This window comes from Podarcis muralis, chromosome 4 (assembly GCF_964188315.1).
Source record: "Podarcis muralis chromosome 4, rPodMur119.hap1.1, whole genome shotgun sequence".
Lineage (NCBI taxonomy): Eukaryota > Metazoa > Chordata > Lepidosauria > Squamata > Lacertidae > Podarcis > Podarcis muralis.
This window is the reverse complement of record NC_135658.1, coordinates 57871521-57888084: the sequence shown is the minus strand read 5'-3', so window position 1 is coordinate 57888084 and position 16564 is coordinate 57871521. Positions and strand designations below refer to the sequence as shown.

At 42.0% G+C, this 16564-nt stretch overlaps 1 long non-coding RNA gene across 1 annotated transcript; it reads right to left on the bottom strand.

Annotated features, from left to right (window-relative positions):
- Positions 1–1092: 1092 nt before the first annotated feature.
- LOC144327519 (uncharacterized) lies at positions 1093–14639 on the bottom strand. Its single transcript, XR_013392592.1, has 3 exons — positions 14215–14639; positions 12519–12628; positions 1093–1522 (listed from the first exon to the last, which is right to left on the bottom strand). It is a non-coding gene; the product is annotated as an uncharacterized LOC144327519 (long non-coding RNA).
- Positions 14640–16564: the final 1925 nt, after the last annotated feature.

Below are 16564 nucleotides of genomic sequence, written 5' to 3'. Positions count from 1 at the left end.
CTAGCCCAAAAAGACAACTAGGCAGAAAAAGCAGGATTTTAAAAATAGAAATATGGTACAAAATGCCTAAAATTCTGCCATTATGTCCTGTCATATAGCCACTTCTCCTAGTGACTTCTTAATTCTTTCGTATTATTTACTCCAGACTTTTTTTAAAAAGCAGTAAATGAAAACCATAGGTTAAGAGCATTTTAAGCCAAGCCCTCGCCCTTTTCCTTTTCTAACCTTTATGTATGAAGTAGTATTAATATTAGGAAAATCCACCATGAACCTTAGAATCACAGAGTTGGAAGAAGTCCTGTCTAACTCCTTGTTCAATGCAAGATATCCAGAGCTAGAACATATAACAGTTGGTTGTCCATTTTGCATATCCAATTCTATATCAGTCTTGAACTGCAATCCTGATCCTTCGCTAGTTATGCTACTTATGTGAGGTGAATCAAAATAGGAAGTGAATAGTTCTTCCTTACCACCCTTCCTAGACAGTGTGGCTATCATTTCCTCTTCCTTCCTTTGAACATACCTGAGTAATTCCCTTTTCTTCCTCATAACTTCCCTCACCAACCTGAACTTGTTCCAGGCTTCAACTTTCCTATGGCTAAAAGCTTTCTCCTAAAGCTTTTTTCTTGACACTATCCCTACAAATCTGGGCTATTAGACCTTGGCAACCTGTCCATCGTTCCATTTCTTGTAGATGTCCTTTTTATTTTCAGTTCCAAATTTAAAAAACCCAAATCAGCTAATGCCTCAATATTTAGTATGCCTACTAGTGAGTAAGCTCAATTGGGCTCAGTAGGGCTTACTTCTGAGTAAACATGCTTTGGCTTGCACATAATATATATTTGCATCCATAAGATAGTTTCTGGGAAATATTCAAAGTTGCAGAAAATACATTTTATTATAACAGAACTGGTAAGATTGCAACTAGGTTTCAAAAATTATTTGCCATGCTGCATGGGATGGTGCTGAGAAACTTCATCAACTGATTAGCTTATGTGTAATGTGTAGAAAGCTTGCAGGATTTGATTACTTTAAAATGTAGAAAGAAGACTATAGTTCTAATTATTCAAACATTCGAATGCACTATACACGTTTGATATAAAATTTTAATATAAACAACACACCAGCCTGATTTTTCCATCTTTTTATGCTCATAAAATCATTTATAGAAGTCAAAAGGTTGCAGAGAACTTCAGTTTCATTGCTCACTTAACAAAAGTGGGGAAATTAAAAGGTGTTTTTTAGAACTGAGCAAAGGAAAAACACAGAATCATAAGCTAAACATATCCCCCTCCTTCATATTACATGAAATCATTTGCATTGATTCTATATTTACAGAATTTTATGTAAAATGTTAATATGATCATATATACATGATCATATATACAAAAAATCCCTTCACATTCCCATCAAGAAACAAGTTCTCATTTCAGATTGCAAAGATTACCAGTAGCCTGTGGTTGGGTAGGTAAAATCCCCATGGTAAATTACTTCATGTAATCATTACTATGTGAGCCAAAATCTGTAAAAATTTAAGAAAGAAAGAAAGAAAGAAAGAAAGAAAGAAAGAAAGAAAGAAAGAAAGAAAGTCATTTCAGGAAGATGCAGAAATCCCCACACATGCAACAATAGAATTTATTACACATATTTTAGTTTAGTGAAATTCCACACATCAGTCTAGAGGTTCCAAACACTTGGTTTTGGAGGAGCAGGGGGAAACAAATCACTTTATTAAAATGGGCCTTTACCACTGATGAAAATGTAATGTGGACGTTTTAAAATGTTGCAGATATAGTTATGGAGAATAATTAACTTACAACTTGAAAGTTACAAGTTAAAACACAACCTGTAAAATGTAATTCCTGGAATAGACAGAGAGGTGGTGGGTGGAACTGTTTAAAGAACATCAGAAATTGTTTTGCATTTAGGACTTTTTTACACAAGGTTAAAATTCCCTTTGAACCTCTCTTGTGCTAGTTATGCATCTGATCATGATTCACACAGATGAAGAAGTGGAGGGGAAGCATTTGTAGTGTGGGTGAGCATTCTGGTCAACTTACATATTTGCAACAAAAATGGGAACTCCCCCCCCCCCCAGGGCACTGGAAGTAGGAGCAAAAAAAAAAAATGGCCAAAAGAGATGTTTTTATTGCAGTGTGTTTTGGACCCAACTGGTCCTTCTTCAGGGAACCTGAGAGTAATGATTAGGGAATTGCAGTAGTTCAAATCCCCACTCAGGCAAGAAGCTCACTGCACCCCATGAGCCATGTTGGGCCAGCCATGCTCTCTCTACCTTACAGGGTTGTTGTGGGGATTAAAAGAGGAGCAAAGAACCACACACATCACATTGAGCTCCAATTATGTGGTACATAATTGTACTTTTTTTAAAAAAAGTAAGCATGTAGATGTGCTGTCGCTTCTTTTCTTATGATGGGCCCTGAGAATTCTCATTGGTCACTAGGCTGTTGAGGCAACAAAAGAGGCAATAACAGAACCCAGAATATCTCCATTCCTCTCCTGCCCAAACTTAAAAGGGGATGTTAAAGCAGTTATACTGCTTCTCTCGCTTCACAGCAGGCCCCTTTGCAGAAAAAACCATATCTAGGCTAAGAATGGTTAGCTGGGGAATTAGCTGTTCACAGATCAAGAATCCTTTTACGGATACACGAGCTAACTTTTTTCTTCTCACACAGCCTTCAAAACCTATTAACTATTGTATTTTATTCTACAAATTCCAGGTTATCAGTTTTCAAACAAAGCCCCATTTCAACTGGCAAGTCTCCCACTAACTATCCTTACTGCTTATCTACACATTGGATTTCCCCTTTGACACTATTAGTCAATTGTGAAATGTTAAAATATGAATTACTGGAAACAAGAGTGTTGGTGTAGCTGGGTCTCGAACTCACTTAATATGTTTTTTGGTAAATAAAGTTTGAAGGATGTAAGATATCATTGCTGTTGTTTAGTCGTGTCCTACTCTTCGTGACCCCATGGACCAGAGCACGCCAGGCACTCCTGTCTTCCACTGCCTCCCGCAGTTTGATTCAAACTCATGTAAGTAAGATTATCATAAGGAATATTAAAATCTAGAAATGTGACAAGTAGTAAGAGATACTAGTTCTTTTCCCAAAGACAATTGCCAGGGTTTTTAACCATAAAGTGCTGCATTGTGAAAATAATGAGGAAAGCATGTCTTTCTAGTTTTTTCCGCTCCACTTGTATAAACGGAATTACCAATGTATATGCCTCCCAAGGTGCAAAGCTCATCCACCTTCCATTCCTGTTGTGATGAACGTAGCTGACTAGTGTCTCATTCAGCAGTCAGATAGTTTCCAAGGGGGCTCAGTATGCCCTGGAAGGGCTTAGCCAGGCAGAGCAATGGGCCATAGCAAAGTGGATTATGCTTTTGATGCAATTCTGTAGTTTAGAAGTTACATAGCTGCGCACTTCAAAAATGAAGCACAATATTTGTAAGATTTCAGTACTTTTTTGTATTCTAAAACAAGTTACATTGTCCATAGGGGTCTGTAGTAATAATAAATAATAATATTAAATACAAAATCAGAAGTACCCGCTAACAGAGTGGGACACAGATTGAGTTAGTTTTGGAATAAAAAGGTAAGCTACGTGTTCTGTGTTCTTTGCAACCCAAAGGAATTAGTGAAGTTTAATAACTGATGAGAGTGAAAAATTATATTCTGACAGTTTCTTTTCCAGAATGCCTTTAATAGGAGAGGCTACACCTCATGTAACATTCACTAAGGAGGAGAACACATATGTGCTGACATACTGTTATTTATTAGCAAGCTTCCATTTCAGTCAAATGGAGCCAGTGATCAAGAGTGAAATTTGGGACTTTAGAAGAATGTAAACACAAGTTTTTAATCTGATGTTTACTTTGCTATGCTTCTACACAGAGTGTAGTTTTATCTAAGCCTTGGGTCATGTTGGTGGAACCCTGGTAAACCCTTTCATGGCTTCCCACAGTGTAACGCATCATTAGTCCCTTGAAGCTAAGGGTCTCATAAGAAAAATAATTTTGAATAATTTTGGTTCTACTGTCTTTTCCCACCTCTCCCACTGACTCTAATTATCTTCATGTCTTCTCTGCAGTATGGACAGAAAACAGTCTTCCGAGTCTTGAATCTTAAACAAAGGGTATTATGATAGAGCAATGATCACAAGAAAAAGTAAATTACAGTTCAAAACATATTTGCTGCTTATCCTGTACAGTTTAGCCTGTAGTTTTAAATCCGCAGGAATAACACTTTGCCAATTACTGAGCATTTATGTTAATCTGATTACTCCCCTCATGAACAACCTTATGCTTCTGTTTAAGGAATTTCTTACTCTTGAATTTAGGGAATTTGTTCAAAGTATCATAATCATATTGTAATTTCTAGCTTCCCTAATGTTTAACATCCCTCCTGGCTCTTTACCTGGCACATTTTTTCACAATCTGCCAGGATGCTAATTAAATTAACAAAGAGAAATGAACCAAAGGGAGAAGTTTCTGAGAGATCCAAGTCATTAAAGTTTCACTCCAAGCTTGATTCCATCCCCTCCTTTTCTTCAATGGTTGTTTTGATGTAAGACAATGTGGTTAAAGAAGTGTGAATGTGTGATGTGTGTAATGGCAATGGAGCCTGTGGAAGTTTCCATTGGCTTTGCAGCATTTGCATAACTTGGTACATAAGCACACACAGCAGAATTTAGGATTCTTGGAAGCTACTGGGGGAAACAGGGATCCAGAAGTGCAAGAACAGGAATCCAGCCATGAGCTCCAACAACTTAGATAGTCTTGCTGGCAAACACTTTAATGAGAAGGAAGCTCAGGGAAGGAATAGCTGTTCTTACCATAAGCATCATATGAAGTGGTCTCTGAGCAGGTTGCGTAGCTGCCCCTGCAACTCGGAGACAGAAAACGCCAAAACCTCAACATACTTTGTTCTTCCCCTCCTGTTGAGGTTCAGTCCCACTTCGTGGAACAGCATAAAGCAGTGATGCCCAACCTGTGGGCAATGGCATCTCTTATCTTCTAGGGCCCTCATAAAATGCTATGAATATTTGTCTGAATCCTTTTTCAAGGCTAACCTTCCACTTGCCCCCTTTTGAAAGATCCCACCAAGTGCATGTCATTTGACTGGTCTTTCCCTTATCTGAAGCAGCATCTTCACTACAAGAGCAGTGTCTTTTTATGAGTGTTTAATCTTTAGATGGGGACGTGGGTGGTGCTGTGGTCTAAACCACTGAGCCTAGGTCTTGCAGATCGGAAGGTCGGTGGTTTGAATCTGGGTGAGCTCCCATTGCTCAGTCCCAGCTCCTGCCAACCTAGCAGTTCAAAAGTACGTCAAAGTGCAAGTAGATAAATAGGTACTGCTCGAGCGGGAAGGTAAATGGCATTTCCATGTGCTGCTCAGGTTTCACAAGAAGCGGCTTAGTCATGCTGGCCACATGACTCGGAAAAACTGTCTGCGGACAAACGTCGGCTCCCTCGGCCAGTAAAGCGAGATGAGCACTGCAACCGCAGAGTCGTTCGCGACTGGACCTAACAGTCAGGGGTCCTTTACCTTTACCATTAATCTTTAGATATAAACTTGTCTTAGTTCCATATATAATTGGCAGAAGGAACGTCACTGCTCTGAGGCTGCTCAGTGGAGTCCTTCGTATGTTGCATTAGAAAGATACCTATATTATTCGCCTGAAATTATTCATGAGTATGCCCCATTCACTTCAATGAGTCTTATGCAAGAGTAAAAAAAATACTAGCCCAAGTGAGCATCTTACAGTGCAATTCTGGACATGTTTTCTTCAGAGTTGAATTGCTAAACATTTTATTCTAAAAGGAGGGGGGTTCTAGTTGCTTGGCACTTCACTAAATATTGAGTTTTACAAGCCAAGAGACATCAAGGCTGTTTATTTTGAGGCGTTACTCCCAAACTACCTCACAAGATATGCAACTGAAGATTGTGAAAGCATATATATTGCCCACCTTCTCTTTATTTTGGATACTGTCAAAGTAAGTGAGGAAGAGTACCTAGTTAGCGTGGGACTTTTGCCACATTTTAATTACACTTCAGACTTTTGATGTATAAACAAATACAAAGATTAAAGCTGAATACAGAGATGGAAGTGGAAAGGAATCATTAAAGGATCAGATAATAGAGTCTTTAAAAGATATAGACATGGTTTTCTTTAATCCATTGGGTAAAATACAACTTTCAAAGTAACAAGCTGTTTATCTACTGTTACACATCCAATAGCCTAATTTTGCTGCAACATGCCATACATGTATGTGTCACACATTCCATTTCATACTCGGCAATTGCATCTTTCAAAATCCATGTGCCCAAGAACACTATAAACAGCTTATATGTATATAAACTGATGTTTTTATCTAAGACTGCAGATAAATGGAAACCAGGGGAAGAGAAAGATCTCATTCACATCTATAGGTGCATGCATTTTGCATAAACAAAAACTGCAATTTAAACACATGCAGATAAAATTGCCACAGGGGACAGATCCCATTCGTAGAATGCCAGTTGCCCCATTTTATGAAATATTCCATATGCCATAATACACCTCACAACCTTAATTGTCACAGTTTACGAAAGTACTTACAAGTTTCATTAAAAGGTACTCCTTCATTCACAGCTGGATAAGCACCTGCATACATTTTTGTCTTCACTGCTTGACAACATTCTGCAACTCTCATTAATTACTGCATGTAGTTCTAGGCTGACATTTGATTATCAAATCACCTTGGCCAATTACTCAATTAAATATCAACTGTTTGATAGACAAATGGACACACACACACACAAATCAGTTAGTGTCTTTGTTACCCATTGTTTTTCTTACATGCCACCCCCCCCCTTTATGTATTTTTATAGTTTGTATATACAGTATTTATATGATCATATTCTAGATCTGGGATTTCTGCTGAAATTTATGGATTTTATGCAACCTGAGTAATCTCACAACCTCTCCTTAACTGAAAAGATGCAGAGGCAGACTTTTGCAATCTTTTGTAATATGGTGCCCTGTGCTAGAGCAAAATTTGGCATGCCCAAATGGATCTTGTCAATTATGGATCTTCTCAGTTTTGCACCCCCTCAGCTAGGCGCCCTGCGGGGGACGGAGTGCCCACTCCACCCTAAATCCAGCACTGTCAGGTGTTCTCTGTCTGCACATGTTTACAACTGCATGAGGGAGAGCAGGGGAAGGGGTGCTGGTAAGTCCTGCCTCTTGTTTGCAGGTTGCCAGACATGCCACTAATGCTGCTTCTATTTTCCTTGACACACTCAACTCCCCATTCATAATTCATAAGTTACCAGCCAAAACACTACCAAGTATACTGGGTACAGCTACTTAACCAAGTACAAACCATCATGTGAATGAGATAAAGGCATGCTCAAAACACTTCTTCTGTATCCACTGCCTTATATGCTACCAACAGCCAATTTCAGTATATACACTATATATCTATATATCAAAAACCTACTCCCAATGCTCTGTGACCAGAGAAAAATGAAGCAGAAGGGTCTATGATTCTCTTATCTAATATTCCTTCTGGCTTCTAGCCCTTTCACTGAATTTTAAAAGGCAACATTTTCTTGCCAAATTCCTTTTCTGCCCAACATGACTTCCAGCAACAGCGTTTTACTAGCTAGCCACTAGCTGTGGGAACATTGCGTGAATGCCACAACTCACCACAAACAATGCCAAAGACGGAGACAGAGTAATGTTTCCTGGAATGATGCCAAGTAGAAAACTTTCATAGGCATGTACAGGCCTGATCTAATGCAGGAAACCAAAGAAACAGATACTGGAATCAAATGGGACTGATTTTAGATCAAAGCAAGCAGGGATCACCTGTTTAAGGAGACACCAGTTTGGGATTTAACTAGGCCACACATTTACCAGAGTTCTTAAACACAGGAAACGTTTAACTCAAGACCATCCTAGAAGAAAAAAAGCTGTATGATGCAAAGTCCACTCACCCAATCTCCTGGCACAACCAAGTTCCCAACAGATACAAAAACAAACACAAGGGAATCCTTGTAAGCTCCTTAACAAAAATCATTTGACAGCCATCAGCAGCGAGGTGCTGCTGAGAGCTGCCTACTTCACCAGCTAGCAAGTTCCTTCAACCCTGTAAATGACCTGCTCAGCTGCTTTGCAGGGATAAAACTTTGCATTCACCTGCTCCAATGCTCTTCAGACTAGGGGACCCTTTCTCCATGGTCTGCTGCCATGAAAAGCGGCCACCTGTGTCGACACCCTTCACTGCCCCACAAGCTTATTCACAAACACTCCAATACCATTCCTCAAATTCCCAAGAAAAGCATTTGAGAGGTGCATGGAATCTTCCATATACATATCATCACCTGATAGGTGCCTAGCTGATATACAACTATTCCCCTCTGCAGACCAAAAACCTTACCAAGCTCCAGAACGACTTTCCTCCATGCTTCTTCTATGGCCACTGGGCAGAATTTCTACCCAAGCACAATGGACTCCTGGAAACACATGCCTGGTGATACTAATGCACCAGGCCTCAGTGACTGCTTCCCCCTAAGATCACATGCTCCCTTATCACTCTCCTTCTCTAGTACTGCTGCAAAGAGATGGGAAGCTTTCACTGTAGATTAGCCATAGTGCAGCATTAAGTAGCACTGTGTTTATATATGGAAGTGCTTTATATGTATGTATTTCTGATATTGTAAAATCACTTTGAGATGTTTCATAGGAAGCAATTAAATAATAATATTTTTTATTAAAGAAAACCCAAACCCTTTACTGTCGTAAAACATAACTATGGTTTGTTAAACCGTGTGCAAGACTTTGGGGGCTTGTTCACACCATGAGCAATCATGAATGTTGCTATTGTCATCCCTGCACTATGTGCCTATACCTCAAGACATAAGACATAAGAAATGTCATATATAGGACTCTTCTCACCACTCAGCTCCTGTGAGATCTCACATTCTCAATCCACATCCCAACCTTTTTGCCTTGAACTCATGCTTTTTGCAAGGTCAAAGCTGTCCTTCAACTCTGTAACCACCTCCTTCCTTACAAGCTGTGCTGCAAGGATACATAGCTGTCAACGTTTCCCTTTTTTAAAGGGAAATTCCCTTGTTCCGAATAGGAATCCTTGCAAGAAAAGGGAAACATTGACAGCTATGCAAGGATAGGAGAGCCCCATCTGCAAACCTCAGATTCCCCACGTGGTTGTTTCAAAGAACAACTATTTGCCCTGCTCCCCCAATAATAAAACATAGCTTGGATCTGAAGCTAGCCTAGAATGAAAAAGACACCTAGGTTTCTACCACCTGATTAAGGCTTTAGGAAGATTTCTGTTTGTTGCACAGCAAAGGAAGCAAAGATTACCCCATCCCCATACTAGTAAGCTACGACTATTCTTACAATGGACACAAGGATTTAAAGTAAATCAGGGGTGTTATTTTTATTTCAGCTTACCTCCCTAGTACCCTGCTATAAACAAACAATTTCTCAACTCTTTGCACCTGCATAAAGGTTCCAGGACTTGAGCCCCACCATAGCAAATCCATTTAGACAAAAATATCCATTGCCTTTCCTCTTTTTCTGGTTTACAAATGGGGAATAAACTCTTTCCTATGCTTTCCACTTTCCTAGAAACATGGGAAGCTGCCTTATATTGAGTCAGTCCATTGGCCACCCAGTTCAGTTCTGCCTCCACTGACTGGCAGTGGCTCTCCAAGGTTTCAAGCAGGAAACCTTTTTCCATTTCTACTTGGAAATGGCCCAGGGACTGAACCTGGGACCTTCTGCAAAGCAGGTGCTCTAGCATTGGGCTACAGAGGCTTCCCATGCTCTGTTAATACTGTCCTCAGGAGACCAGCTGGAGCTTGAAAGCATTTGCTGTTACAATGAATTCTTCCAACGCAGGTAAGTGCTTCAGGATGCTATCTGTGCTCACAGGCTCTCCATCCTTGGAGTTTGTCTGGAAGAAGAACCATCAGCATCTGCCTTTTGGCTGGAATCCAGTGTTTGATCATTATCTGCGTGGTTTGACTCACACAAAAAAGAATGCAAGGATCCATGTTGTGTAGCACTCAAAACAGCAGGAATGCAAGCTGCCGAGATGGCTGAACTGCGGAAAGTGGAGCCCCAAAGAGAACCGGGGAAAAGAAGAAACCTGTCTGCAGCAGAAACTTTCCCCCAAGATTTCTGATAATGAATACACGCAATTTGACATTCATATAGCATACCCTCATCAACTTACACAAAGCAGCTGTGGAATCTCTCTGAATGGAAGAGTTTTCCTCCCAATTACTTTGTGAACACGCCAAAAAAACAGATCAGGCACTCTGAATACGATGACAGTTTATTTCAATTATTTATGGCAATTCATCACAATGTACAGTAATGGTACTTGTAGACTAGTGAAGTCTCTGTAATAAGAACCCTCAGTAGAGCACTCTGCCTACTGCTTCGCTTACATTAGACATTACTGTTAATATTTTATGACTGCTTACTGTAATACGACGACATACTACCACATTTTTATATGTATGGCTATGAATTTATGCTTTCATTCTGATGTACACCTGCCAGTAATACAATTAGTCCAATAAGCTTTCAAATTCATATGTTCATAAGCCCAAAATGCTGCATAGCCGGCAAGTTCTGTTTACCTTTATATATCAATTATGCCACATGTTATAAATCCTATCGATCTCAGATCTCCCAATGAGTACTTTAAGGATAGAGGTACAAGTATGCATGTTTGAATACTGCAAGGTATTTAAAGAAACAGGGCTCAAATGTTTATTTTTACTTTACTTAGTTCAGTTCTCTCTCTAAGGAGAAATTGGTTTAAAAACTCCTTTTGACACATGGAAAAGGAATAAAGCAAAATAGATATATATTGGCATTAGCATGGTATACTGTAAAGGCACTTATATTGAAGTAAGATTCAAAGTCCTGGTTTTTGCAACTTATTTACTGTAAATGCCTCTGAATTATATTCTTTGAAAGCTCTTGGAAATGTCTATATTCATTTTTAAAGACATCTCTATATAGCTAATTGAAATTTTATCAGCTAATGAAAATACATTGTTAATTACTTTAATTTTGCATCCACATTTTCACTATTCTCTCATTGTGTGTGTGTGTGTGTGTGTGTGTGTGTGTGTGTGTAACCACATTAAACAGTGTTTGCTGTTTATATATTTATTTAAAAACACTGTAAATTACCAGAGTTTTATAAAGAATAATCAGTACATTCAGACTGTAAACATCCATTTCAGTGCATGCAGTTGCCATAGTTAAACACACTGGTACGATACAACAAGCAAATCAGTTTATGATCAGCATACATAAGAATATCAAATGTGAGATTTAACCAAACACAGCCTCTCTCCTATGACAGTGTAATCTGCAGACTACAATCAGCAGCTGAAAACTTTTGCTAGCCTTGGCAGCCAGCCAAAATTAATGGGAACTACCAACCCTGCCCCTGTCCTGGATCAGGAGGGTAGTGAGTTCTCAGCCATTGCATCAAACTGAGTAATGGAAGCATTCAAACGTACTGCTTCCAAATCCCACCGAAACATCAGTGTGTGTGTGCTCACCCTTCGCCTGAGCTAAGAGTAGGTTGAGACCTTTCCTCTGATGTCATGCTGAGCTTCAGAGGCATTTCAAAGCAGCAAGAGCCTCAAATAAGGGTTTGGGCTCCACCATACCTCATGCTGAGATTCAGAGGATCCTCATTTCTTCTGAGCCAGAAGGGTGGCAGCTCATTCCTGATGCCATTATGGTTTTTATAAGCACTCATTTTTCCAAAAGCCTATGACTCCGATCTCCAAAAACCGGAGATCAGAGACACCACCTGTTTCTTGCTAGTCTAAAAGACATGCTCATCACTGTTCAGTGCATTGCGGATCCCCAGAAAATATATTTCTTGTCCACATATTTTCAGTAAAACATCTTGACTTTCCTTATCTCTACAGAGATATGATTCCACAGTAATTCTGAAACCGCCATTGGCTGCCACCCCTATTCTAAACACTTTTATATAAATTAAAATCACATTGATTTTAATTTAACTTGCTTTTGAATGCACTGAGGCTCAGGAAATAAGTAAATTAGGCAGCTTTAAAAGGGAAATGCCAGCCTTAATTAGCTTATTTGTGCCAGAAATCATTGTTTTGCGGAACTGAAACATATGATTTTAGCAGTAGTAGCAGAAGACGACATTGGACTTATTGAGCATGATACTGAAGAAAAATCTTAGAGCATAGCTTTCAAGGAATCTCTTGCATGCATACCAGCCCTCCTTGATTCTTTCAAACTAGTATTCTACTTTCAAGCTACTATGTTTTTTCTGTACCTTTTGGCTTTTGAAACAAGCTCAAATGCTTCTGATATTTTAAGTTAAATTCTGTTTAAAAATGGCCAACTGTCAAAATTTGGTAAATACTGGGAGCACTATAGGCAGTTAGATTAATCAATTTACATACCTGTGGTTTCTCAAGTTCCCAAGCCTAGTCATGTGTACACTCTCTTCATTTTCTCAGAGAGAGAGAAAATAACTTCTGCCAATGTTTGTATTTGGCTTCCACACTGCCATCTATAGTCAATAGAAGAAATTAGACATCTATTAAATCTCTTGGTAGACTAATGTCACATCCAAACTCTAGCCTAGATTGTGTTAAAGGGACTCAATCATTCCCACTAATAATATAGGCATAAAGATAGCTACAGTTTCTTTTGCAGCACAATTCCATGCACGTCTACTCAAAAGAAAGTCCCAGTGCATTCAGTAGGGCTTAATCCCAGGCAATTTAAGTACAGAATTGCATCCTTGAAGTATTTCTTCTATATTAACTCAAGACCATGTAAAGGTTAGGAAAAATAAGATGCATTTGTTGTCTTAATATTTAATACTTTACAGCTTTCATGGGGGGGGGGGGTACAATAACATATATAGCAACATAAAACATCTCTGATTAGCTTTGTACGAAATACACACACACACACACACACACACAAAAAAATGTGCAATAAGCAACTATTTAAATGATATGGTTATTCTATAAAGACAACCCATATACATATCAGAAGCTAGTACACAAACCACGTATGCTAAAAATGTATACAGAGGTTTCCACCACAACCGTATCGGTGTTTACTCAAAAGTAAGCCACGTTAATTCCAAGGGCATACAAGACTGCAGCGGAAGCCTAGCGTACTTCTGTGATAGAAGTTTTCTCCATTCTATTTGTGTTGCAACGTACATGTTGCCGCGTTGTCCATTTTCTAAAGAGTTATTCTGTGTTAGAATAAAGAGTGTTTTGTGCAACCAATTTAACACATTGCCCTCCAACAAATACCCTCAGCCCTGATTCCCCTGCCAGGGTAATATTATTCTCATACTCTGCTAGTCAGAAAAGCGAGACAAGCTGTCTCCTATAAGAGGTTTTGTTTTTCCCACATGCACGACTTTCCTGCCAATCATCAGTATTCTTGTGTTAGATGCCTTTAACCCAAAATCTGAATACGCATGGACAGCAGCAATTTTGTCTAACACCAGACTGTACTGCTTCACTGTATATCTTGCACAGCACATACAGCAGCAGACTCGTCTCCCTCTCCCTGGAAATTACTACTCTAGAACTGCTGTGTTCTGCACATGGCCAGGCTCCCTGCCCGCTCGACGACGCCGAGCCACTTGTCAAGAGGTACACACGCTGCTCTTACTCTCTTGCCCCTCGCTTCGGTACTTCTTCGGTCCAAAACCCCCAGTAAAAAAACAAAACAAAACATAAGCAAGCCACGCTAAAGGGGGGAAAAACCCCCTCTCCGTTGCCATTAGCCACACAACACGCACACAGAGCTATAGGTACGGTTACATGCATATGTATTTTTAGACAGCCAATGGAAGGGGGGGGGTGAGGAGCAAAACAACCGATTGCCACCACCCCCACCACCGCGAATAACCACTCACTCTTGCAGCCCTGCACCTCCATCCAGCAAAAGCAAGGCAGCAAGTTGTGCGCTACATCTCTCCCTCAGACACACAAACAGACCCCACCGAGGCAGCAGCCGGTCTCCCGATTGGCTCGCCGCCCTACTCGCCCCCCTCCGCCGCCGCCGCCGCCCACATGGCTGCAGCCACCCGGGGCTGACAATGCGGTGGAAACGGGTGTTGCCCACCTGCGCACATGGGCTGCTTCTCCTCTCGCGCTCGCTGCCTCCTGGTGCCGCAGGATGAAGTGGCGGCGGCGGCGGCGGCGGCGGCTCCTTGCAGCTCCCTGGGCTTCCCCCTTCGCCCGCCCCTGCTCGCTCAGCCCGCTCCAAACAGCCAGGGGGAGCCTCGCACTGCGGGTGCCGCTCCTTCGCCGCTTGGGATTCCTAGGGAGGGAGGGAGAGAGCGAGCTCCCCGCCTCGCCTCGTAGGTCCACGAGCCGCTACTCCCTCCCCGGGAGGGAGCGCGTGAGGGAAGGAGGAGCGCGCGAGCGAGAGAGAGAGAGCGCGCGTGCTCTCTCCCAGGCACGTTTCTCCCGCCGGCTGCCCTCGCTCGCGAAGTCCCGGCGCATCTATAGCCGGCGCCCTCCCCTCTTTCCTCGCCCTCCTCCTCCCCCCCCCCTCTTTGCTTTTTATCACATGCCCGAGTCTCCAGGCGCCTCTGGCGCCGCTCGGTGCGCGCAGCTCTCTCGCCAGCCTGCCTGCTGCCTACACACAGCCAGGCCGCCCCCTCCGCCCGCCTGCACCACAACCTGACTGAGGCGCACAGCGCGCGCGCACACACACACACGCGGAGTCAGTCAGTCCGTCAGTCAAGTCACCTGACTCCGCTGCTCTCCCGGCCGCCCCCTTCCTTTTCCTCCCGTCGCCGACCACGCTCGCCTGAAACACTGGGCCAGCCCACCTGTCTGCGCCCCCTCCCAAGGAGCCGCGCAGCCACCCACCCCGCTCTCCCTGCCTGCCAGCTAACCACCCACCCACGCGGCCTCTCGGAGAGAGGAAGCGGGGGAGGCGGGCGGGCCGGGGTGAGGGGGAGAAACACACACACAGAGAGAGAGAGAGGCCACGCGGAGCCCCCTCGCCTTCCACGGCGCGCGCGCACACGCGCCTGCACACTTTCCCGCCGCCCCCGAAAGGGCCGCCGGCGGGTAAACTTCAAGCTGCCCCCACCGTGGAAGAAAGGAGAGAGGAGGCGACGGGAAGTCGAGCCGCGCGCTAGGAGATAAGAGCGCGCTCTCCTTTGCTGCGGTCACAAATCCGTTGCACAGCCGAGGCAGGCGCATCTAGGTCTACATGGAGGAGTGCAATGAGCGGAAGTGCTTGGATTTTAAATAGTTTTGTCTGCCTACGTCAGAATCGAAACTTGCTTACCTTGAAAGGTGTCCCTTTTGTCTCACGTAGGACAGGATCAGGGTGCGGATAAAATGACCATCACTCCCCCTCACCTGGTGGGAGTAAATCTCAACACCTGGCCGCCCACGTCAGAGGGGTTTGTGTTTGGAACTGGGGTCTTAAGTGTTTTAGTCCCCTGAAGGCACTGGCACCGGCGTTCTGCTCAGAGCATGTGTACACCGGAGTGAATTCCAGTGATTTCAGTGGATTTGCAGCACAATCTGATTCATATCTACTGAGATAAGAAATGTCTGCGCTGTGCCCAGTGGGGTCTTCTCCACACACACACACACACACACACACACCCAGTAAGTGTGCCCTGAGTCCTGACAAGTCTGGTTAGCAATATAGCCTTGAATAGGGCTAACTCTAAAAAGAAGTACCTAGCTTCTCCATTGCAGTCCTATACATCCTGGTTACTGGTGCGGCAGGCAAAAGGGCTCTTTTAAGCAAGTTCCACTAATTGTTCATCTAATCTTTCCAGTCTTGGAGATATACAAAACTTAGTCCACGGTGAAATTAATTGTGCTTATCTGATGCTTGATCTGAGAATGCATATTTGAATTTTAGGAACATCAAATGCATTAAATCCAGGCTGGCATAAAAACAACAACTGGTCATTTGGGCTATTAATTTTGGTGAAACCAAAGTTTTCTGTTGAGGTTACAAACTATTCTACAGCACATCACTGAGGCTAAACAATTTGGGGACAGTAGCTTTTACACAGTGGAGGAGGGGAGGAAATCGGATCTAGCTAACTTTTGATTTTTTAAAAAAACCTCAAAGTATGAAGCTTCTCACAGCATAAAAATAGGCAAGGTATTCCTGCTTGCCTTGAGTAAGTAAAAACTATAAACACACAAATAGAGAAAAAATACTGTATGGTTGGGACTCTGGTGTTTTCCTCTAGTATTTTGCACTAAAGTGTGCAATCCATATCTGGTAAAGTGAATTTCAATTGACAAAATGAAATTCTGATTATAATCATTTTTTAAGAAACAAACAAGTGGGCCCTGCAATAGAATGTCTCTTTACGAAGCAAGTCCTGCTGCTGTTGAGAATTTCAGCCACTCTATTCCATTTTCCTTCACTCTTTTTTCTACCTTGCCCCCAATGTTCAGTGAGTATTTTTTGGTCATCGAAGATG